Source organism: Aptenodytes patagonicus, chromosome 5, assembly GCF_965638725.1.
Source record: "Aptenodytes patagonicus chromosome 5, bAptPat1.pri.cur, whole genome shotgun sequence".
Classification (NCBI taxonomy): Eukaryota; Metazoa; Chordata; class Aves; order Sphenisciformes; family Spheniscidae; genus Aptenodytes; species Aptenodytes patagonicus.
The window spans coordinates 54,993,208-55,019,337 of NC_134953.1; the positions used below are offsets into that span (position 1 = coordinate 54,993,208).

A 26,130-nucleotide genomic window follows, 5' to 3' on the forward strand; every position below is an offset into this window, starting at 1 on the left:
CCGGTGCCCGAGCTCTGCTTTAATTGCTCCTTGGAAGCTAATATAATTGCGACAGAGGACACGGGGTTTGCAAAGCTTCTTAGCCTGTTTGAAGGTGTCGCTACAAAACCGATTTCCTCTTCCAATGTGCGCGAGATTTCCATGGCAAAACAGATCTGCAGAATGAGCAAACCCCCTTAGAAACAAGGCTTCTTTTCTGTGAGTCCCAAAGGCTGCCTGTAATTGGCTGAGTTGTGTAAATGGGCAAAAATGGCTCGGTAAAGCAGCCTTTGCCTTGATATCACAGGCATGCTGTGTGGCATGTTTACAACTTGGAAAACTCTATTTTATAATTCACCTCTATGGTCTGAACCTTGATGTGGCTAAAGGAAAATTCACAGCTTGGCTTCCTCCTGAAAAGGAAAAGGAAAAAAAGCCTTTAGGGAGGGAAAACAGGCCAGAAAGAAATTAGGGTGTTTCAAAGGTGAAATCTAAATAGGCGAGTCTGTAGTTATTTAACTTCTGAGAGAACCTGTTCCTACTCCTATGGGATTCAAATGGTTTTGCAGGTTACTGCAGAGGGAGTAGGCCTAGGACCATAGATATTCAGCACTGATGGTAGAAAGGTAGGCATGGAAATATTCTTCTGAAAGAAGAGCAGGAATACAGTATTCAGGAAGGGAAAATACCTTTTGAATAGAGTTCAATAGGTGCTACGTATGCTTCTTCACTTGCCATTTGTAAGCAAGAACACTCTGGTAAGAAAGTAATGACAGGAAGTACCGAGTGTTGTCATAATACAATAATTTTTTAACTTCATTTATCAAAGCATGTTACTCGGGTAAAAAAGGGTGATCCTTTAGTTATTGAACTTGAGGGAGGAGGGCAATGTATCTGTAATCAATTTGTAGTGCTGAAGAATTATTCTGACTAGAATTTTTGCTATTTTAGCTGTTTCATGTCATCAGTGTGTTTACTTCCTTTTATCTCATTTGCATATGTGGATTTTGTTGGTGATAGTGTGTATTGTGTTACCACATTTGCAGAAATCTTGAGTAATTGCTCTAGTTTTGCATTGGGAAGCAAGTTTTGAATTCAGATTTGTTCTCCCTGTTAGATCACATAATGCTAAAGACTTAACAAAAGTGCAGCATTTCCAAATTCAGCATATACAATATGGTTTCCCTTTTAAATTAGGTTGCTGTAATAGTTATTCTCTTGACTTTGTTGTTTCTGCCAAGTAACTGGTTATTTATTAGCCCACAGGTGTATTTTTCAGAGGTATAGGTGTCCTAAACCTCTCTCCTTGGAATCTCAAGGATTCCTCAGAGTTTCAGCATTTATAAATGACAAAGGCAAATTCTTCTCAAAAGTTTTGGTCTTTTAACTTGTGGCATTAATCTGATTCTTTGGAAGAGGTGAGTCAAGCCCATGGTTGACAGCTGGGGTTAGGCTCCATGAACAGCTTTGTAACTACCTCAGATTTCTCTTTGAGGTAACAAGTATCCTATCAGATGACTGGTTATTAGAGTTAGACTGACTGCGGAAAGCCCAAGGTACCGGACAGAATGGTTGACTGGTAGTGTGAATATGGCTGTGTAAAAAGTTTTGATAAGCCCATAGGCATTTTGAGGCTTGTTCCTCTTAAGCTCTCTCACTTTTAGCTGCGTTGTCTGTCTTCATGCATGTGTGAGAAGGATCGTAAGTTCATCTTCGAAAACAAGCTTCGTAGTGGTTCCTTAAGTTCAGTCTTCATTGGGGTAGCTGTAAGCTGGCTCCAGGAATTACATCAAGTTTTTCCTTAAAAAGGGTTAAACACGAAGGATTTGTCAAGAACAATGACATTGACTTTATCAAGGCCTCTCTCTCTAGCAGGGGACTTCCAAATGAGAAAAAACAAAGTTCTTTCCCAACAGGAAGGTTGCCACTCAAGCTAAGGAGGCAAATTACTCATTATTTCCTTTTCTCATTGTAGCTGATTTTTGAGGTCATGGGATCTTTATTTTTTAACCAAAGTAGTATTTTCTTTCATGTAACTGCAGTAGTAAAGGCTGTCATGTGACTGTTGAAATAAATGGTAAAATTCTTTTTTACTTCATTGCAGAATCAGACTCTTAGCAGTGGCTGTACCATAAGTAATTCCTATAGTAATGAACTGTAGTTCAGTTGTTAGCTTACAAATCACTGAAGTCCAAAGGGATGATGATGTTGTCTTTAAAGAAAGCTTTTATCACTATTTTAAGAAACATCATTGAGAGGAAGTATATGAAGTGCCAAATTTTATTACTTTCAACTCAAATTTAGCTAGCTTGCTTTTTTATATCTGCATATTTAGATCTTCTCTAGGAAGAACTACTTTCCTATGATTTCTTTTGCCAGGAGTGGGTGCAACCAAAACTTGAGTCTATAACTGGGATTCCTAGTTACTGCTGTGAAGTGATCATGTCACTTTTTTTACTAAAAAGAATTCTATTTGTTTATTTTCCCAAGTGGAGGAGGTTCTTCTGTTTCCCTTGGAAGAGCTTTTGATGAACTACGAAACTTTCTGTCAAGATATGTTATTTCTTGTAGCTTGGCCTGCATTTCCCTTTTTTAATTTCATCCAGTTACACATATGTACCATGCAGGAAGGACATCCTCAATCTAAGGAAAATGGGCTATTTAGCCGTAGCAGTGTCATATGATGTGGAAGCTATTGGCTGTGACACTGCTGCAGATAAAGCCTCCTTAGCTCCTGCTGGTAAATCCTTGTGTATCATGTTATGTAATTCATTTCACCTTCTGAGGTTCAACTTTCTTACCAGTGGGTGACATTCATATTAAAGTTGAAACTTGATTTAACACTTTATTCACATTTGAATATACCTGGAAGTGTCAGAAGTAGGTGAAACTCAGATTCAGATGGTTTAAACCTTTCTTCCTCTGGTGTAAATTTGGTCCACTTTGTCTAGGCTTTGCAGTGCATGTTTTAGGTAGGATAAATCATTTACTCTTTGAGCACATCTGCTGAACCTAGGTACAGAATTTCAGCAATGTCTGATTTTGCTAACATCCTGGTTTTAGATAAAACAATTCACTGTGGGATAAATTCAGGGGACTGGGGAGAAAAACAGAGAGAGAGTTTTAAAAGCAGCACTTTGTAGTATGTTTCCTGTTATTTATTACTGCAGATAGGTCTCTCTGAGTGGGAAACTTCTCTCTTAGCATGCTGCTTCATCTTTTCTCTGGTCCTGTGGTAATGTCCTCCACGACGTCCTTGTCCCAAGAGTTACAGTCATTAGTTCAATATCCAAGTGGAAACCAGCAATGAGTGGTGTATGTATTGGGACCAATGCTATTTAATATCTTCATCAACAACAATAGACAGTGGGATCGAGTGCACCCACAGCAAGTTTGCAGACACCACCAAGCTGAGTGGTGCGGTTGATTTGCTACAGGGAAGGGATGCCATCCAGAGGGGCCTCGACGGGCTCGAGGAGTTGGACCCGTGCAAACCTCATGAAGTTCAACAAGGCCAAGTGCAAGGCCCTGCACCTGGGTTGGGGCAATCCCCAGTATCAGTGCAGGCTGGGAGATGAATGGTTTGAGAGCAGCCCTGCCAAGAAGGACATGGGGGTACCGGTGGATGAAAAATTGGATGTGACCTGGCGATGTGTGCTCGCAGCCCAGAAGGCCAATCGTATCCTGGGCTGCATCACAAGAAGCGTGGCCAGCAGGTCGAGGGAGGTGATTCTGCCCCTCTACTCTGCTCTGGTGAGAGCCCACCTGGAGTACTGTATCCAGCTCTGGAGCCCCCAGCACAAGAAAGACATGGACCTGTTGGAGCGGGTCCAGAGGAGGGCCACAAAACTGGTCAGAGGGATGGAACACCTCTCCTATGAAGAAAGACTGAGAGAGTTGGGGTTGTTCAGCCTGGAGACAAGAAGACTCTGGGGAGATCTTGTTGCGGCCTTTCAATATATAAAGGGGGTTTATAAGAAAGATGCAGAAAGACTTTTTTTTACCAAGGCCTGTATTGACAGGACAAGGGGCAATGGTTTTAAACTGAAAGAGGGTAGATTTAGGTTGGACATAAGGAAGAAATTTTTTACGATGAGGGTGATGAGCTGCTGGAACGGGTTTCCCAGAGAAGTTGTGGATGCCCCATCATTGGAAGTGTTCAAGGTCAGGTTGGATGTGGCTTTGAGCAACCTGATCTAGTGAAAGATGTCCCTGCCTGTGGCAGGACTAGATGATCTTCAAAGATCCCTTCCAACCCAAAGCATTCTATGATCTGTATACCGCTTTTGTATTTGTAGCAAGCACCTATTGTCCCAAGTTGTTTAGATGACTAAAATTCTTATACTGTCCCTCTAATTTGCCTGGGTAGTAATTACATGAAGGAGAAGGTGGAGTGTTGACTTTAAATTGTGATGAGATTCTGAACAGTAGGTAATTAAATTGAATTTGATTATCTGTTCCAAATTTTTCCATTAAAAAAGTAAACTCCATGAGTACCAGAACTCAGGAAGCCAAGTTTCCTACGCTCATGTCTTGTGACCGATTGACTTTGTTGCCAAAGTCAATCAAGTTTTGGGGGACATTTAGACAGTAACTTCCCCTCCCCCCGTCTTTGAATCTCTGCAGTCTAATATGGTGTTTGCTTAACCTTTCATGCCTCAAGGCATGTACAGGGTAGTCTTTCTCTGCCTCCTGCTGATTTTCACAAAATGTAAAATTATCTTACATATCCACTCTTCTAGCAGATTTAATGGAAGTTAGTGATGGAATCGTAAGTTATTGGAAAGTATAAACAAAACACACACAGAAGGTTTATGCAATCATGTTGTAGATTTATTGAAAAGTAGGTTTAATAAACACAATACAATACTTGCAAAAGGGTGACTTGTTGGAAAAAAGTGAAGATACTGCAGTATGTACTTTGGTTGAGGTGAAAGTGACAAAGCAATTTTTAGGCCATTTATGTGGCTGCTGTTTCTCTCTTGACTTCATAAACATAAAATGAATGCAGTAGGGGACACATACAAGACCATCACACTGTGTATGTGAGCTAGCTTTCTAATATCTCAAAGTATGAGGAACGTTTCTTCCTAGAGCAGAATTGGGCTCTAAATCAGGTGTCTAATGTGGAGATGTGTCTGCATACTCTGAGCTGTATGACATATTTATTACTTGTAGTCAGGAAGTTCATGATCATGTTGAATATTCTTATAATGAGTTTGTTTTCTTGGAATAGATAAGACGTAAAGTATATATCGTAATCCTCTGAACAATCAGTATGGTATCAAGAAAGAATTAGAAATGCAGTACAAATTTGTTTTATTTTACCTTTTTGTAAGATTTTAACTTAAATTTTAACAACATTTTAACTTAAATTTATCTCTAAAGAAGTCAATAGAAAGTTGTGCCCCAAAACTTTAGGAAGTACAGGACTGATAATCCTAACATTTTCTTATGCATATTAAATTACAATATTAGAGAAAAACATAAAGATCCCTATCGAACCATGTGAGAGTGAACACAAAGGTTTGCAATAGCTTTCTAAATAAATTACAGTCAATTATGTAAATATGCATTTCAGAACTGTTTAAATACACATTTTCATAATCTGTACTTTGAAGCCTTTAAATGCACATTATTGACTGCAATAGGATATAATATAAATATGTATCTAGACAGTGTTAAAGACATACAGTATTTTTAGTGGACTATGGTGACTATCTCTCTTAATGGGTATTTTAAAAAAATGTAGAGTATTTACCCAATAGAATAGAGACTTTCTGAACAGCAGTGTGGTTTATTGTATATTATGGTAAAACCCTGATTACAAAGATAACTGGACGTTCCTAGTTTTTTGTGCAGTTGTGGTATTTCAGAAGTGTCTACTTTGGTACTTCGGTGATAGTGATACCTTCATGGGATTCCTACAATGTACTGACCTCAGAAACAGTTTAAACATCTTTTCCTCATTTGGATTATCATGGAGACTTTTATGGGATGACTTGGATTTATAAAGCTAGGTGTATTCTAAGTTTTTGCAAGAGGTCTTTAACAGATTATTGACGAGATGCAAACAATAGCTCAGTTAAATTTACAAACATCTCCTTTGATACATTGAATTCAACTCAGCTACTTATATTAATAAAGTAAGCACTTATTGTTGTATCTTCTTAAAATATGACAGTACCACATACCAGAAACAGTTTGGTCAGTAAGTGAATAGGCAATAAAACCAGTAGGATTTAGTCAATACAAATTGCTCATCTAGTGGTCTAGTACTTCTTTGTATTTCTTGAGCCAAATTAATTACTACAGTTTCCAGTCCAATTAAGATTCTAGAGTATGTGAAAGCATCCAGGCTCTGATTTATCATCCTTTCAAGCTTGAGTATTGTACTTCTTTCAGCTTATTGACTTAAGCTGAGCCATTCTTGGGAGTAAGGTATTGCTCAGCCATGAACAAGGATGACGCAATCAGAACATCTTTAAGTAAGGAGATTAACTTAACTGTTATGTATAGTTATACACTCTTCAGTTGATTATTTATTGCTGAGTGGTATGACTGTCACTGAACACTACCCAGAAAGAAATAGTTTAATAAGCTAGGCTTCTTTATGACTAAATAAACTTTGTTATGTCTTTTAACAAGCAGGATATTAATACGTAGTTGAGGGGAAATTCTCTCTGCTACCATACAATTTAACGATGATGTAATGAAATTAACTCTAACCTTTGCACAGTCCTCTGTCAGATGCATTGTAGCAGTTTCTACATGATACAAACTCCAGGACAGTGTGGGTGTGTAATGGAGTTTTCATGCAGGAGGAGACTGAGCTCAAACCCACTGCTTTTAGTGGAACTCCCCGTATTATCAAAACAAGGCTTGACATATGTGTATGGAATTTTTAAAGCCTTTAGCGTTCTTATTTCCTTGGGCTATGTGCTCTGAAAAAGGAGACATTGCACAGAAACATGAAGCATAACTGTTGCAGAGTTAGAATTAGTACACTTACCATAACTTGGTAGTTTTGTTAGTTAGTAAATCCTTCTGTTCAGGAATCCATTGATATTTCTCTGCATCAGGGTGCCGAGAGCACGAATAAGGTTGTCACTGCCCTGACCAGTCTCACCCAGGGCTTCCACCCATGTCCTCTGACCAAGGGTTCCATTTAAGCTCAGGCTGGTGCCTTTGCTTCCTGCCTGAGCTGTGTCCTAGGGGTGTCTGTCCCTAGTCCTGTTTCTGAAGTGCTACATGGAATTCCTGGGTGGACCCTGGCCTGTTACCATGTCTTGCCTGATGATCACTGAACTGTCAGTAGGACCTGTTGCTGTCACTGCTTTGCGTGCCTGCTTCTGGTGCTATAGGTGTGAGGTCATTGCACAGCCTGTGTTTTGGGCATCCTTCTATGTACTTCTATACAGAAAAAAGTCTCAATAATAGTTACAGTTAAATAGAGTTAAAATTGTTGCATTAATGCTTCTTAGTTTCTATCCCCTTTTCCTTTTTCCTAGTGATGGAAGGTTCATCCTTCCATGTGTTACTCACAGTAACCCCACCCCCACGCCCCCCAGCACCAGCCTGAAGCCACCTACCTTAGGACCTGGAGCAGCAATGGAAGGATGAACCTTCCATTGCTACTCCAGGTCCTAAGGCTGGTGGCTTCAGGCTGGTGCTGGCGGTGTGTGTGCGTGTTACTGTGAGTTGCCAGCATCTGGAGTCCCTTGCCAGGAGGAATACGATGTTGATATTAATGGTTTTTTCTTCCTCACTCTAGGATCCACTTGGGCGCCTTTTTATATGTTTGTTAACATACTTTTATACCTTGCTTTTCGTTGGCCTACAACTTCAAATTATATCCAAACTTAACTATATATGGTGTGTTTTACTGATGTTAAATACTTGCTCTCTCTTTTGTTATCCTTGAAAACCAGCATTTTCCAGCTCCAGCACTATTTCTTAGTTGTCCATTGTGAGCTGTTCGTAGTCATGAGGTCTCCAGTGCTAAGCCTGTGTCCCATCTTTTGTCATCCTATGCCTGTACACTATATTACCATCCAATCTTGTGTCTCCACTTCTCAAGGTCTCTCCTGTCATATCAGGCCTGTACTTCTCTACACTGCATCCTTATGTTACAGTCATAAATATCTCATTCTGCACAGGCTGATTAGTTGTTAGGATTATCTGTAAAAACATGGTCATACCATATCGTGATAAGCAAAAATAAAACAAATTAGCCATAATCACCTGGTCAGAAGAAAAATTGCTGTTACAGTTAAACCAAGCGAAAACAAACCTGGAGGTGATTTGGTAAATTCAGTAATTGATCTTCACTTGGATGTGAAAAAACTTGTTTGCTGTGCATTCGCTTTTGAAGTGCAAAAACACATAACATTCACAGTTGCTTAACTATGTTTACTATTTGTTTTTCCTATTGCTAGTACCTGGCTCAGAGGCAGTCAGATTTACAAAATCTGTTAGTGTGAGTATATAATTTTCCCCAGCATCTGGGTGTTGTGTCAAGGAGACAGTGTCTCATTAATGACTATAAGCCTAATACAATAGTACAGAAACATCTAGCAGGATAACATAAATTAAGTTGACTTAGAACTATTAAAGCACGTAAACATAAGAGCTTTCCTGTGAGGTTAGGAACAAGGTGTGTTTGATGAAATATGACTCTGCTTTGTTTAATACAATGAAGATAAACACATCCCCAAATTTGTTAACAACCTTGTTTTGTTACAGTGAAGGCTAAGCAAAATGTAATGGCTGTGCATTGTACAACATATACCCAAGCCTGTACATTTAGGTTTTCGCATGTGGTCTTTTCCTGCTGAACTTGTACTGATTCCTTTGGGACTTTGGAGAAGGTGTTTCAGTCATAGGTTGAGGAAGCAGTGAAGAAGTACCCAAGAAAATCCTGGAAGAAGATAAACAGAATAACCTTTCAAAGTTCCTTCCAACTTTATTTTCTATGATCACTTTTCTGGGAGGTGGTCGAGTCTCAGCAAGTTTGAGAGCCAGAAGCCCCAATAAAAAGCAGTGTTTGTGTGGGATGACTCAATCCCTGTTACCTTTTGCAGTGCTTGTAGCAGTTCCTGGTCAAGTTCAGACACAGTAGACAGCGTTTTGCCCTGGGTCAATATTCATTGCTTAAAAATTCATTCCTTATTTCCTCTTGGATAGAGAAAATAGCCAAGACAGGAGATCTAGTTCATAGTACTCATTGGACTATGCTGACTTAGATAAACTAATGGGGTCTCATTCAGGTAGTGTGATACAGAGGACGTAAACTCCATGAGGGTGGTGTGAAAGCAGTGACAAGCCTAATAAGTAATTATTGGGAAAAAATAGGTTTATTTTAAACCCGTGTTTTACTTTTGCTAGGATGACAGGAAGTAAATGCCTGGCAGCCATTAGAGTTAGATGGATGTCTTCGATATCTAAGTTTTCTTAGGCAACAAATCCCAACAGTAACTGAGTATAATTTTGGACAAAAGACCTGTGCAATTTAAACTTTGTCTTAAAGTTTTTGCTTTTTTTTCCCTCCATATTGTTCAGTCTGAATTTGTTGGTACCAAGCTTTTATGATCCTGGAATTCCAGTCTCTGGAATTTACCTCTATCCAGGTATAGATATAAATATCTTCATACCTCTCATTCTGAATAATAGAGCTGCAATCCACGTGAAACATCAGGGTTGGTTTTGGGTTTTTTTTCATATCTCATTAATCTGCTGTGGCACTTCACAGCAGCTGGGCTGCTATAAGCACCCATAAATCCAGGTAGCCAAGAAGAAATCTCTCTAGCTTGTGGGATAATCCCATACAGCCTACTGCTGATGTAGAAATTCAGTGCTGTTCACATGCCCATACAAATTATGGGGAATTTTTATAGGCAGGGATGGGATGCTCCTGAGTGTTCCTTCTAAGGAAAGGCCACACAGCAATATTTGCACATTTCCAACCTTGATCCACACAAGTGAAATCATCCTTTCTCTCCTAGATTGTGCTGAAGGGAGCTGCAGCAGTGACCGTACTCCTTGAGTGTACACTGTTGAGCAGTCATTTTGAAGTCAAAGCTCTTTTATGGTACTAAAACCTGAAACTGTGCCTTTGATTGACCTCTGACAGCTAAGACAAGGAAGTTTGGCCTAAAGGGATCCTCTCCCTAAAGAGGACCAATGACTAAGGGTCTCAAAAGATGTTTGGTGGGTTACTTCTCCAGCAGGAAGTCCCATGCTTGGACCTGTTTCTTAAACCAGGAGATAATACATTAAAATATACAGTTTAGTGTGTGCTTCTGATGTGATAAGGGTGGGAACCTGTTTCTGCCTTAGGAGTATGTGTCACCAGAAAGAGGAGCTCTAACACATGAGTGGGCCAGGATTCTGCTTAATTATCTCTTCTGAACAGCTGGTAATATATAGAAGAAAGTATCTTTTTCAGGTTAACAGATTCCTGCTGGGCCAATTGCATCAGAGCATCTAGACTTGTACAAGCTGATGTGCCATGAAATCTGGTAGCTGAATTAGTGTCCTTCATAATCAGTGTACTTTGAAATAAATGAATATGATGAATAGTAGCTCTGGTACTTATTATTTAAGATTATTTGTACGGGATATTACAGTAAAACTAATTGTTTTTTTCATCACTTAGATTTTTCTACAAGAGTTAGAATTTCTTGGACGTGATCAGGTTGCTAAAACACAGCTGACTAACAGTGTAGCAAAATACAGTATTTATTTTTAGATTTTTTTCCCCCAGCAGAATGATAAATAGTTTCTATGCTGTTGCTTTGCTCTATCTGACAAAAGGCAATGAGCTGTATCTGTGAATACGCCTTTTTGTTGGTTTCAGTACAATGCAATATCTGTGCTAGCATCTAGACAACTGCTATAAACAGGAAAATGATAATGAGTGCTATGTGCCTGTGACCAATACTCTTGAACTCTTGTAATATTTACCCCCATAAGTAATTTAAAGGTTTGAGTGGGATTTGTGAGATAATAAAGTACTTAGATACATATATATATGTATTTAGGAAAATATGTATATAATATGTACATGCATACATATTTCCTTGTTAGCATTTTTCTGACATCTGTCCAGGTCCCTACTACACGTAGACAAAACATCAATAACAGAATTATTATAGCCATGAAAACATAATTTCATTTGGAAAGCAAGTAACTTAATATGTGCATACATTGTATTTCTATTTGTGTAGTTCATGCGGAGTAGACCCTTGCTAATTTATGCTGATGGGCTCTTCACAAATGACTGAGTGTTGTGGCAAGAGGTATGTAACACTAGTCCAGCATCTTTCCACAAGCTTGAGGCTAGCCACCATTTTGGGACTCCAGTCCTCCAGTCTGAGGGAGAACGTCCATCTCGGCAGCTGTCTTGAGGCTTATGTTGCAATTGTAGAGAAAATAAAAAAAAGAGCTCAGCTCATGGAAACTGCTGGCTTTTTCTTCTGATCTCTTTGTAATGAAAGGTTTCCCTTTCAACTAAGGGAATCAAAAAATCTGTAGGTAGTGAATGAGTGGTTTGGGATACTGAAAGACAAAACAGGAAGAGAAATCAATGAAAGTTTCTCAACAAAACCCAACCCCAAAACAAGTGAATCTGTAACTGGGGATAGTAAACAAATAAACAACCCCCCTAGAATTCTGAGCCATAAACTATCAATGAAGTTGTATAGTGCACCTGGAAGTGTGGCTTTGCAAGCAGAAGGAAATAAACCCACCAGCTGCCAAGAGCTCTTTTCCAAGACTTTTCCCTGTTATGCGCACTGTAACCACTGCCAGAAAAAGATATATGAGAAAACCTATGAATGTTGTTTATTTATGCTCTATTTCACTCAAAGGTGTAAGGAAAACATAATAAGAAAGGATGACACAGTAAAGGAGCAATTTGGGGAAGTGTTTCTTTTCTCCCCGCAGAATGACTTCCAGTTGTTGATGCTAGCAACTGCTCATAACATAGCTGTATTTGCAAGTCAAGATGGGAACTTATATCCATGCAAGTATCAAAGTGGAGTTAATACCTTCTCTCCAACAGTGTTAGAACATCCTAGTACTTGGTATAGTGTCCAGGTATAAACATGGGTGTTGGGAAACTTCAGCGGACTCACTGAACAATCTAAGGTGATGCTGGAATTGACCTAGGATAAGGGCTTACAGACATGCTGGATCTAGTTCATAGTCTCTCCTGCCTTTCGTGTCTTATCTCACAATGTATGTAAGCACATGGGTTGAGAAGAATCAGAGATACACTGTTTTGCACATCAGTAATCCAGGAGATCTCTGGTAACTAGCATATTTCTGCTTCTGGTACACTGAGCTGGACCTGCCAGCTATCTGGGAGGTTAAGAGCATGCATCTGATTCAAAGCAAAACAACCCTTGAATGGCCACACCTGATCTGTGTAAAAATCCTTCATGTTTGGAGATTTTAGTAAAAACTAAAAGAAACTTAAAAAAACCTAAAAAAAAAAAAAAATTTCAAGTATTATGAGTAAGGTCTCTGTGGCTGACTCTATACCAGTAAAGTAAATACGCAAGGGTGCAGGGTCAAGTGCTGGCATGCAATTGTCTGTACCATTTAGCTGTTAGCACCTTCAGTAGTAAAGTTCTATGATTCTATCATTCACCGATTAATTATTCTACAAGGAATTAAGGGATATCTCTGGATCAGCTGCTCTTGTCCTTATGGGTGACTTTAACTTCCCAGATGTCAACTGGGAACATCATATAGTGGACACAAACAGGTCCAGGAAATTCCTGAAGCACGTTGGAGATAACTTCTTGGTGCAGGTACTAAGGGAGCCGACTAGGAAAGGTGCCCTCCTAGATCCATTGTTTGTAAACAGAGAGGGACCCGTGGGCCAAGTGCTGATTGCTGGCTGTCTTGGTCACGGTGACCACAAAGCAGCTGAGTTTCAAATAGTTGGCAGCAGGAGGAAAACTGCCAGCAAAACTTTGGCCCTGGACATGGCAAGAGCGGACTTGGGGCTGCTGAAGGAGCTAGTTAATAAGGTCCCCTGGGAATCTGCTTTTGAAGGTGTTGGGGTCCATGGCTGCTGATCACTTTTTAAGAGCCATCTCTTAAGAGTGCAGGAGCAGGCAATTCCAAAGTGTGGGAAGTCAAGCAAGCGGGGCAGAAGGCCGGCTTGGCTGAGCAGGGATCTTCTTCTAGAACTTAGGCAGAAAAGGAAAGTGTATGGATACTGGAAGCAAGGACAGGTGACACAGGAGGACAACAGAGATGCTGTTCACCGCTGTAGGGAGAAAATTTGTGCAGCCAAAGCTCGATTAGCACTCAAGCTGGCCAGCACTGTGAAGGACAACAAAAGGGCTTTTTTTTAAATATGTTAACAGCAAAAGGAGGATCAGAGATAACATTGGTCCATGAGGTTGGTCACCTCACAAATAGAGACATAGACAAAGTGGAGATGTTTAATGCCTTCTTCGCCTCTGCTTCAACACCAATGATGGGCCCCGGGACCCCCAGAGCCCTGTGTGGGAAGACTGTGACTGGGAGGATAGTAAACTCCCAGCCAACCCTGAACTTGTTCAAGACTTGCTGCTCCAGCTGGATGCGCATAAGGCTCTGGGGCCCAATGGGATTCATCCCAGGGTACTGAAAGAGCTGGCTGATGTTATCGCAGGACCTCTCTCCATTATTTTTCAATGGTCATGGGAGTCTGGAGAGGTCCCAGTCGACTGGAAGCTCGCACATGTCCCAATTTTCAAGAAGGGTAAGAAGGAAGACCCTGGTAATTACAGGCCTGTCAGTCTCACTTCAATGCCTGGTAAAATTATGGAGAAGGTTATTCTGGGAGTTATTGAAAAACACTTGAGAGACAATGCAGTCATTGGTCATAGCCAGCATGGGTTCTCAAAGGCAAAGTCCTGTCTAACCAACTTAATTTCATTTTATGACAAGGTCACCCATCTAGTTGACCAAGGGAAGCCAGTATATGTGGGGTTTTGGGATTTTAGCAAAGCTTTTGATACTGTCTCTCACAGTATCCTTCTGGACAGAATGTCCAGCACACAGCTAGACAAGTCCATAATACGTTGGATGAACAATTGGCTGACAGGTCAGGCTCAAAGAGTTATAGTAAATGGGGTGATATCAGGCTGGCAGCCAGTCACCAGTGGCGTTCCCCAGGGCTCAATTTTAGGGCCAGTGCTCTTTGATGTTTTTATAAATGACGGCTGGAATTGAATGTATGTTAAGTAAGTTTGCTGATGGTACTAAATTAGGAGGAACTATGGACTCCCTCAAGGGTAGAGAGGCCTTACAGAGAAATCTGGGTAGAGTAGGGAGCTGGGCAATCACCAACCGTATGAAATTTAACAAGAGCAAGTGCTGGATTCTCCACCTGGGACAGGGTAATCCTGGTTACACGTACAAATTGGGGGATGAGAGGCTGGAGAGCCGCCCTGTGGAAAGATATCTGGGGGTTTGGTTTGATGGCAAGTTGAATATGAGTCAACAGTGTGCCCTGGCAGCCAAAAGGGCCAACCGTGTCCTGGGGTGCATCAAGCACAGCATAGCGAGCTGGTCGAGGGAGGTGATTGTCCCACTCTACACTGCACTGGTGCGGCCCCACCTTGAGTACTGTGTGCAGTTTTGGGCACCTCAATATAAGAAGGACATCAGACTATGAGAGTGTGTCCAGAGGAAGGTGACCAAGATAGTGAAAGGCCTTGAGGGCAAGAGTTACGGAGGAGCGGCTGAGGTCACTTGGTTTGTTCAGCTTGGAGAAGAGAAGGCTGAAGGGTGGCCTCATCACTGAGGGGTGCCCTCATTGCAGTCTACACCTTCCTCATGGGGGGCAGCGGAGGGGGAGGTGCTGATCTCCTCTCTCTGTGACCAGCGATAGGACATGAGGGAATGGAATGAAGCTGCGTCAGGGGAAGTTCAGACTGGACATTAGGAAAAGGGTCTTCACTGAGAGTGTGGTCGGTCCCTGGAACAGGCTCCCCAGGGAAGTGGTCATGGCACCAAGCCTGTCAGAGTTCAAGGAGCATCTGGACGACACTCTTAGTCGTATGATTTAGTTTTAGGCAGTCCTGTGAGGAGCAGGGAGTTGGACTCGATGATCCTTATGGGTCCCTTCCAACTTGAGATATTCTGTGATTCTGTGATCATTAAGACTGCTCACAGTAGTCAAGTGCTTGAGTATTTGCAGGGTCTGGGCCAGGGCCCATAGTATGGAAAGAAGGGAGGAATAGGGAGGAATCCTCCAAAATCCACAAGAACCTGGTGGTGATGTTCTCTTAACAGAAAATGAAGCTGGTGATGAATTTGACTTTGTGGACAGAAATTTCAAATGAAACCAAAACATCTCAAAGGTGTGTAACTGTCAAACTTCATCATGCTGCCCTAGTTCATAGGGGTGTGGAAGATGGGAATGTGGAGGGTCGATTAATATGTTTTTTGTCACCTGTTTTTTGGCTTGTTTTAAGCTGTTGGGTCAGTTCAGTTAGCAGGATCAGTTAATGATAATATTACACTCAGTGTGAGAATGAAAACCTGTTAGATTTGACTAGTCCTAACAGTCTGTAACTTGCACTAAACTATGTTGTCTTTAACCATTTCTCTCATATTTAAGGGCAAAGTATCATAGTTATATGTCAGTACCAAAGCTTCGTAATTACCATCTTTAGAAGACATCCTGCAGTGAATTTGCTATTAAGTATTGAATTTGCCTGTAAAACAATGACTCAGTCATAGTTCTCCAACTAAATAAGGGCAACTTAATGGCAGTGGTCCTTAATATAGGCTGCTATGTATTTTAAAAGATTCAGTTTTTCTCTTGTTTACGGCTAAAATTCTGCTTTTAGCCTGCATAGTAAGTGAGACTGAAAGAGGAAGTGGTTTCTGTTCTTACTGTGCGAGCTCTTGAGCCTTTCTGGAGCACTGGAGGAAAGGGTAGGACTGTAGTCTGTGTAGCTGTACTTCTTTGGCCATTTCAAGCATGTTTGCACTGTCCTGCCTGTCTGCTCATCCTCTCATACAAGCCTGATGAGCACTTGCAGACCCTTAGGACCGCTGGGCAATATCTTAAAACACGTCTTCCTGATGTTAGTGCAGTTTAACTTACAGTCATGATTAGTGTAATAAAGGGCAAAGCCGTATGTGTCTCTGCTTTCCCTCACTCTGTCCCTGCAGGATACTGTGTTGTACATGATTTCCTCTTACAGTCAGGATTGGTTTGCTTTTCACCTGTGTCCTCACCTTTCGTTTTTCTAAGATGGATGAAAGCTAAATATTTGTTAAGAAGATTAAATTATGTACTTATACTTTTGTGTGCTACACTTACATTTAATGACAACGACATGTTATGTTGTCTTTCTCTGCTGCTTTAGTTGCATTACAAAAGCAGTGGCAAGATACATTTTGGTTACTTGCAGCTTCCTCCTGACCATTTGAGACACAACTCTCAACCAAATGCTGCTAATGTTACTAGTGTAGATGCTTTTAAGTAATTGTGAGGTTGTATTCCTGCAAGGATAAAGAAAGTTTATGCAAATTATTAGTATAGATCACAAGTTCTTGTACTATAGCTGTTGTCATTACAGGCATCTATTTTTGACATCATCTGTGACTGCTGCGTACCTTGCATCTGGAGTGTCTGCTTTGTCTTTCATTATTGTCTGTTTGTCTCTCTATGTTCTATCTAGCTGTCTTTTTGTTACAAAATAACAGTTTTGCTTGAAAGTACAGTTTTAGTTCATCGCCTGCTCCTTCATTGTTTTCCTCTGTTTTAGAGGAATTTTGTGAATTTTCCTCCCTACCCTCACTGTACTGGTTTCAACACTACAGATCTGACCTACAGCAAAATAAAAGTGAGTGAAAGGCAAGGAATTTGATGTTTTCTTCTGTGTTACATTTGCATTGTATGTCACAATCAGAACTATTTTTTTTTTTAAGGGTAATTGCAGGTGGCCAAAATATAATCATATTTGGAATACAAGATTTCTATCAGGATGAATTTGTACTTGACTTGCAGCTGTGAATTCTCTGTAATGCTTGATTTTTCCCTGTAGGGAAAACTGCCATTTTCTTTTGGCAAAACCTCAGTAGTGATAAACATTGATCAGCAAGTTGTTGGAGGTGATTTTGTTCATTTGTTTTGTGGCTTTCATAGAACTAGGTAGAAAGCACATTGCAGCAGATTTTCTATACAGCTGAAAGTTATTTGCAAATCTTTTCCAAATCTTCTGGTGAGTTAAAATGCTGAATCTATAATAAAATAAACATTTTGGCTATGAGAAGATCTTCCTCTGAAAGCACTGAGTATGATGAATGTTGTCATGGACTATGACATTAGAAAAAGATCAGAAAATATTTAATGGGTAAAGGAAGCCGCTTGTTTTCATCAGTTAGCTTTTAATGACTTGTGTGTTGCTCAAGACAGGAAACTTGCAGAATATGTGAAAAGAAGCTCACACTTCAGGACCCTCTTTCCAGTCACTTTTCTTGAACAAGTAATACACTCAAAGTAATTGTAAATGTAATTGTATGGATACAACTCTGATAAAGCATCAGAGTATCCCAGAAATAATAGGTCTTAATACCTAATGGTCAGAACTCTGTTTGGCGTGATGTACATATTTCTGGTGATGCACTGTGCAAAACAACTGAAACGCTTCTAACACTGGGAATACAAGTAGGATGGAATGTGAACTGTGGGACAGATTTTTGCTTGAATTCTCTGGTGAGTGGGAAGTATTTAAAGGGGGGGGGGGGGGGAATCCAGGCATGGAGGTAAAGAAAATGCCATCTTTTTTTTTTTTTTCTTTAAGTCTGAATGATGGCTTTTATGCATGTTGTGAAAACATAATTGCTTCAGTGTTCCAGCACAAGTTGGATAACAACTAAAGTAGGACTTAGCAGGGTAGCTATCAAAATCATAGTGAGGGAGATGGGGACCGTGTCTTGACATTAAAAAATCAGCAAACACATAGCTAAAAATGTGTCGCAAGACTATAGAGCTCACTGGCAAACTGACTTCACTTTAATATTTCCAGATTTCTGAGTGCAGTAATCCACAACTCTAACAGTTTTTTCCTTTTTTTTTTAGTCTATAGTGAAGCAGGAAGAGAGGCTGAGGATAATTACTGGTATGTCTAAAAAAGCCTGGGATTGAAAAGCATTGCCTTCCATCCTTAGAATAGAATAGTAACTTGTGACAGCCTTCTGGCATGTGATCTTAGAAAGTCAGTCTTCTGTGTCCTAGTATTCCCAACTTGTCGCATTTAATCTATATTAATCTTCTCAAATTTTATAGAAGCTTTGATTAGGTCTAGTGATTGAGATCTCACGTAGAAGGTGCTCTAAGAGGAAAACCATTTGTTATCCTTCATTTTGTCTGCTATTAATAGGAAAATACATGGTTGTGGTTCAGGTAATATTTTTTTTTTTTTCTTCAAGCAAGTTCATTATTGCATTTCCTAAAGCATTCAGGGTATACATGTATTATCATCTTAAACTGCATTTTGCCAGTACATGCTCATTATCTACATGGTTCTGTCAAGAAATCATATAAGGCTTACTGTGTTTCTTTGTAAGCATTCAGGAATCATTTCATTAGTGTATTATCCAGAAGTCAAAATCAAGTAGTAGCATATAACGATCAAATTTCCATTTATACACAGTTTACTAGGGTTATTTGGATTCAGCTGATGGGAATGTACTGTTAAGTTAGAAAATGCTTAGGTGCATTAGAAGAAATTATTGTTGATGGTTAAGATCAAGTCATATTATGGCTTGCAAAGAATTGTATCTTGAAAACATGCTTCGATTTGATCTTTCCTTTCAATTCATACCATTCTTAATTACAAAATTGCTATGCTTTAGATTTAAAATCTTAATTCAGAAATTGACTTTTGGAATAGTTTATTCGATTTCTCAGCTGTCAAGATAACTGAAGTCCAATTTTAACTTAATGCCCTTAAGTTACCTACTTAATATAACTTGTGGTAGACTTGTCTTTAGTGAAGGACATATGGATAAGTCTGCTGTTCTTCTTGGACACCTGATCCGTCCTGTAAACTCTCCTACACTTAACGTTACAGTTTGTTCTTCCATGTATCCTACTGCATCGTCTCAATCGTAGAATCATTAAGGCTGGAAAAGACCTCTAAGATCATCGAGTCCAACTGTCGACCCAACACCACCATGTCCACTAAACCATGTCCCTAAGTGCCTCATCTACACGTCTTTTAAATATGTCCAGGGATGGTGACTCAACCGCTTCCCTGGGCAGCCTATTCCAATGTTTAACCACTCTTTCAGTAAAGAAATTTCTCCTCACGTCCAATCTAAACCTCCCCTGGCGCAACTTGAGGCCATTTCCTCTCGTCCTATCGCTTGTTACTTGGGAGAAGAGACCGACACCCACCTCGCTACAACCTCCTTTCAGGTAGTTGTAGAGAGCAATGAGGTCTCCCCTCAGCCTCCTTTTCTCCAGGCTAAACAAGCCCAGTTCCTTCAGCCGCTCCTCATAAGACTTGTTCTCCAGACCCCTCATCAGCCTCGTTGCCCTTCTCTGGACACGCTCCAGCACCTCAACCTCCTTCTTGTAGTGAGGGGCTGTCATGGTTTAATCTCAGTTGGCAACTGAGCACCACACAGCCGCTCGCTCACTCCCCCCACCCGGTGGGATGGGGGAGAGAATTGGAAGAGCACAAGTGAGAAAAACTCGTGGGTTGAGATAAAAACAGTTTAATAATTGAAATAAAATGATAATAATAATAAATAATAATAATAATACACAAAGCAAGTGATGCACAGTGCAATTGCTCACCACCCGCCGACCGATGCCCAGCCAGTCCCCAAGCAGCGGCCCCCCCGGCCAGCTTTCCCCCAGTTTATGTACTGAGCATGACGTCACATGGTATGGAATGTCCCTTTGGCCAGTTTGGCTGTGCCCCCTCCCAGCTTCTTGTACATCTCCAGCCTTCTCAGTCAGTAGAGCATGGAAAACTAAAAAGTCCTTGGCTAGTGTAAGCATTACCTAGCAACAACTAAAACATCGGTGCATTATCAACTTTGTTCTCATCCTAAATCCAAAACACTGTACCAGCTACTAGAAAGGAAATTAACTCTATCCTGCCGAAACCAGGACAATATCCACCCCTTATTCTATACCATGTGCATCATGCTCAAGTCTCATATTTTCCAGTACATTTTCATTAATCACCACCCCCCCTTTTTTTTTTTTTTTAATACACACACAAACACACACACACACAGAGATATCATTCCCTTCGTCTGTGGGCCATCCCTCTAAAACGTTTGGTGAGTTCATTTAGTCCATGACTTCAGGCTCCATCTGTCATAATAATCTTTCAGGGTAGGAAAAATGGAGATGGTATGTGGTGTTGGATTGTTTCATGTTGAAGTCAGTTCTGGTACCATCATCACTGTGCTTTGCTTGGTTTCACTGAAGTTATTCTTCATTAGTCTGGGTGATTCTTATTGTAATAACATTAGTATGGCATATAATATTATTAGTATTATTAGTATATCTGTGTATTATCAGTATAATTATTATAACTATAATTAGTACTTAACATCACATAATTCAGATCATTGGCTATTCTCACCCAAAATCAAATCCCCTTGAGGTACACATCGGACTTCCCCATCCTTCCGCATTATCCACCAAGTGCACCCAGGTCCTTGAGCAAAAGCAATCCCACAGATGGGTCTGCCTCTGCCCGAGGCAGGAATAACCCAGACTGTCTTCCCCAGCATATTTTTTATGTGCACTACAGGGACTTTATTCCCATCTACAGTACGTAAAAGTTCTGACTGGGCAGGGCCTGCTCGATTGGCAGATCCCCGAGTGTTGACTAACCAGGTGGCCTTTGCTAAATGCGTATCCCAATGTTTGAACGTCCCACCACCCATTGCTCTCAGTGTAGTCCTTAGCAGTCCATTGTATCGTTCAATTTTCCCAGAGGCTGGTGCATGATAGGGGATGTGATACACCCACTCAATGCCGTGCTCTTTGGCCCAGGTGTCTATGAGGTTGTTTCGGAAATGAGTCCCATTGTCTGACTCAATTCTTTCTGGGGTGCCATGTCGCCATAGGACTTGCTTTTCAAGGCCCAGGATAGTGTTCCGGGCAGTGGCGTGGGGCACGGGATATGTTTCCAGCCATCCGGTGGTTGCCTCCACCATTGTAAGCACGTGGCGCTTGCCTTGGCGGGTTTGTGGGAGTGTGATATAATCGATCTGCCAGGCCTCCCCATATTTATATTTCAGCCATCGTCCTCCATATCAGAGAGGCTTTAACCGCTTGGCTTGCTTGATTGCAGCGCATGTTCCGCATTCATGAATAACCTGTGCAATAGTGTCCATGGTCAAGTCCACCCCTCGATCACGAGCCCATCTGTATGTTGCATCTCCTCCTTGGTGACCTGAGGTGTCATGGGCCCACCGAGCTATAAGTAATTCACCCTTATGTTGCCAGTCCAGATCCACCTGAGCCACTTCAATCTTAGCAGCCTGATCCACCTGCTGGTTGTTTTGATGTTCTTCAGTGGCCCGACTCTTGGGTACGTGAGCATCTACGTGACGGACTTTTACAACCAGGTTCTCCATCCGGGCAGCAATATCTTGCCACAATGCGGCAGCCCAGATGGGTTTGCCTCTGCGCTGCCAGTTGCTCTGCTTCCATTGCTGCAACCACCCCCACAGGGCATTTGCCACCATCCATGAGTCAGTGTAGAGACAGAGCACTGGCCACTTTCCTCAGTCAGCAATGTCTAAAGCCAGCTGGATGGCCTTTACTTCTGCAAATTGGCTCGATTCGCCTTCTCCTTCAGCAGTTTCTACAACTTGTCGCATAGGACTCCATACAGCAGCTTTCCACCTCCGATGCTTTCCCACAAGACGACAGGACCCATCAGTGAACAGGGCATATTGCTTCTCATTTTCTGGTAGTTCATTATACATTGGGGCCTCTTCAGCACGTGTTACCTCCTCCTCTGGCGATATTCCAATATCTTTGCCCTCTGGCCAATCCATGATCACTTCCAGGATTCCTGGGCGACTGGGGTTTCCTATTCGAGCCCGTTGTGTGATCAGTGCGACCCACTTACTCCATGTAGCATCAGTTGCATGATGTGTACAGGGGACCCTCCCTCTGAACATCCAGCCTAGCACTGGCAGTCAGGGTGCCAGGAGGAGCTGTGCTTCAGTGCCGATCACTTCTGAAGCAGCTCGAACCCCTTCATATGCTGATAATATCTCTTTTTCAGCTGGAGCATAGCAGGCCTCGGATCCTCTGTATCCCCAGCTCAAAAACCCTAGGGGTCGACCTCGAGTCTCCCCTGGTGCTTTCTGCCAGAGGCTCCAGGTAGGGCCGTTCTCCCCGGCTGCGGTGTAGAGCACATTTTTTGCATCTTGCCCTGCCCAGACTGGCCCCAGGGCTACTGCATGAACTATCTCCTCTTTAATTTGTTCAAAAGCTTGTCGTTGCTCAGGGCCCCATTTGAAATCGTTCTTCTTTCAGGTCACTTGATAGAGAGGGTTTACAATCAGACTGTAATTTGGAATATGCGTTCTCCAAAAACCCACAACACCTAAGAAAGCTTGTGTTTCCTTTTTGCTAGTTGGTGGAGACATGGCTGTTATTTTGTTGATCACATCCATTGGGATCTGACGACGTCCATCTTGCCATTTTATTCCTAAAAACTGGATCTCCTGTGCAGGTCCCTTGACCTTACTTTGGTTTATGGCAAACCTGGCCTTCAGCAGGATTTGGACTATTTCCTTCCCTTTTTCAAAAACTTCTCCTGCTGTGTTGCCCCACACGATGATATCATCAATGTATTGCAGGTGTTCTGGAGCTCCACCCTGTTCTAGTGCAGTCTGGATCAGTCCATGGCAAATGGTGGGGCTGTGTTTCCACCCCTGGGGCAGTCGGTTCCAGGTGTACCGAACGCCCCTCCAAGTGAAAGCAAATTGTGGCCTGCACTCCACTGCCAAAGGGATTGAGAAAAACGCATTAGCAATATCAACTGTGGCATACCACTTGGCTGCCTTTGACTCCAATTCGTACTGAAGTTCTAGCATGTCTGGCACAGCAGCACTCAGCGGTGGTGTGACTTCATTTCGGCCACGATAGCCTACTGTTAGTCTCCACTCTCCATTAGACTTCCACACTGGCCATATGGGACTGTTAAAGGGTGAGCGAGTCTTGCTGATCACTCCTTGGCTCTCCAGTCGACGAATCAGCTCATGAATGGGAATCAAGGAGTCTCGGTTGGTGCGATATTGCCGCCGGTGCACCGTGGTGGTAGCGATTGGCACTTGTTGGTCTTCGACCTCCAGCAACCCCACAACAGAGGGGTTCTCCGAGAGACCAGGCAAGGTGGACAGCTGTTTAATTTCCTCCATCTCCAAGGCAGCTATACCAAAAGCCCACCGGTACCCTTTTGGGTCCTTGAAATACCCTCTCCTGAGGTAATCTATGCCAAGGATGCATGGAGCATCTGGGCCAGTCACAATGGGGTGCTTCTGCCACCCGTTCCCAGTTAGACTCACTTCGGCTTCCAATAGAGTTAGCTGTTGGGATCCCCCCGTCACCCCAGAAATACAGATGGGTTCTGCCCCTATATATCTTGATGGCATTAGGGTACACTGTGCACTGGTGTCTACTAGAGCCTTATACTTCTGTGGGTCTGATGTGCCAGGCCACCGAATCCACACAGTCCAGTAAACCCGGTTGTCCCTTTCCTCCCCCTGGCTGGAGGCAGGGCCCCTCTAATCCTCATCACAGTACTCATTTCTCATTTCTTGTACGTATGAGTCAGAAGTTTCTTCATTAAGATCAGGAGTAAGATCAGCCCTTCTACTTTCTCTGGGGAACTGCCCGCTGGAAACTGGAGCAGCAATTTTCCTGGAAGAACCCCCTTTTGTGATTGTTTTCCCTTGCAGTTCATGTACCCGTGCCCCTAGGGCTGCAGTAGGTTTCCCATCCCACTTCCTCATGTCCTCTCCGTGGTCACGCAGGTAAAACCATAGGGTGCCCCATGGTGTGTACCCTTTATATTCTCTCTCTTGAGCAAAAGAACGCTTACTTCTAATAGCCGAGATACTGGTCCGTACAGATGAGGAGTAGGACCTATCCTCTCTGAGTTGCTGGATCTCCCGGGACAGTTTTTTGGACAGTTTCTCCACAGCCGAGACGATGGAGGAAGAAAGACTTTCCTCATATTGCCCGAGTTGACTAGCCAATTAATCCACTGTGTGTTCCTCTCCATCTTTCCAGGTCATCACTGCCAATGAATTGGCGTATGACGATGGTGAGCTCCTTATAAACTTCTGCCACATGGGTCGTGTGCACTTGACTTCGTCTGGATCTTTGGATAGTTGTTCATTGTTCAGGTCATCATAAATCACCTCCAGCACAGCTAATTCTCTCAGAAACTGGATACCCTTCTCCATGGTGGCCCACTTGCTTGGGCGACATATGACATCTTCCTTAAAGGGATACCTTTCCTTCACGCTTGACAAGAGTCGCCTCCAAAGGCTGAGGACTCGTGTCCCTTTTCCAATTGCTTTGTCAATGCCCCCTTCCCTAGAAAGGGATCCCAGCTGCTTGGCTTCCCTACCCTCTAATTCCAGGCTACTGGCCCCATTATCCCAGCATCGGAGCAGCCAGGTGACAATATGCTTGCCTGGACGGCGGCTGAAATCTTTTTGTATATCTCTCAGCTCACTCAGGGATAGAGATCGGGTGGTCACTACCTTATTTATGAGTTCTTCCTCTTCCTCCTCCCCGATCAGCGGCCGGCTCTCCTCCTCCTGTTCTTGTGATGGCCCTTCTCTAGGGTCATCTGTCTCGTACACTTCTTCCTCTGGCTCCCTTTTAGAAGCAGCTTCTTCTTCCCTTACTAAATGAGCCAACTTCCGCTTCCGAAATTTCTTCTTGTGTACAGGGGCGACTGATACCGGCACAGGCTGGTTCTTTGGTTCAGCCACAGGGCGTGTCACCGGGGTCGGAGTGGCCGCAGTGCATGTCGCCGGGGTCTGAGTGGCCGCAGGGCCTGTTGCCGGAGTCTGAGTAGCTGCAGTGCATGTCGCTGGGGTCTGAGTGGCCGCAGTGCATGTCGCTGGGGTCTGAGTGGCCGCAGGGCCTGTTGCCAGCGTCTGAGTAGCTGCAGTGCATGTTGCTGGGGTCGGAGTGGCTGCAGGGCCTGTTGCCAGGGTCTGAGTGGCTGCACGGCCTGTCGCTGGGGTCGGAGTGGCCACAGGGCGTGTTGCCTGGGTCTGAGTGGCCGCAGTGCGTGTCGTTTTACTGTCAGAGCCAGAGACCTTCTCTTCCCTTTGAGGGTACTGAATGGTGTTGAACAGGGCTCGGTAGGCATGGGCCAGGCCCCAGCACGTTGCAATGATCTGCATCTCTCTGGAGTTGCCAGGGTGACAGCATACTTTGTCCAAATATTCTACTAACTTTTCAGGATTCTGCACTTGCTCAGGGGTGAAGCTCCAAAACACTGGGGGTGCCCATTGGCCTAGGTACTTGCCCATCTTGTCCCACACACCCTGCCACTCATAACTATTCAGCCTTGGGGCAGATCTCTGGATGATATTCTTAAATTGCTTACCAACTTTAGACAAAACCGAAACAATATTCCAAAGAAGTACCAATAGAAGTATCTTAACTACCTAAGGATGTTCAAAATACTGAAAAGTTACTGTAATGAAGGAGGAAACATCATAGAAGAAGGTAGTGACACTGCCATTCTGTATTTCCTCCGTAAAAAAACTCTCAGAAAAGTTACTGCAATTGCTAGTTGTCTCCACGAAATGGTCTCCGTGGTACAGTAACGGCTTCATTGCGAAACTTACATACCACACTAACGTCAAGGTCAATGTTCTAAAAACAAACCTCACAAGCGAGACATTACTATTCACTGCAGACCACAGCAAACTGCAAAACCCAACACCAATCTTTAACATGTATAGCAGGAAAAAGAGCACAATGCAGATTACACAAATCAATACCGAGAACAGAGAAACCAACATTGTGACCCACAACTATTAACAGATATAAGTTCCTTAATACACTCTGGTTAATCTGTTATTATCTCAAACCCTTCGAGCCCCACG

The 26,130-nt window shown here is 42.4% G+C and overlaps 1 protein-coding gene across 1 annotated transcript in view; it reads left to right on the forward strand.

Annotated features, from left to right (window-relative positions):
* SLC44A5 (solute carrier family 44 member 5) overlaps positions 1–26,130 on the forward strand; it is a 116,997-nt gene that overhangs the window by 959 nt on the left and 89,908 nt on the right. The window lies entirely within an intron of this gene.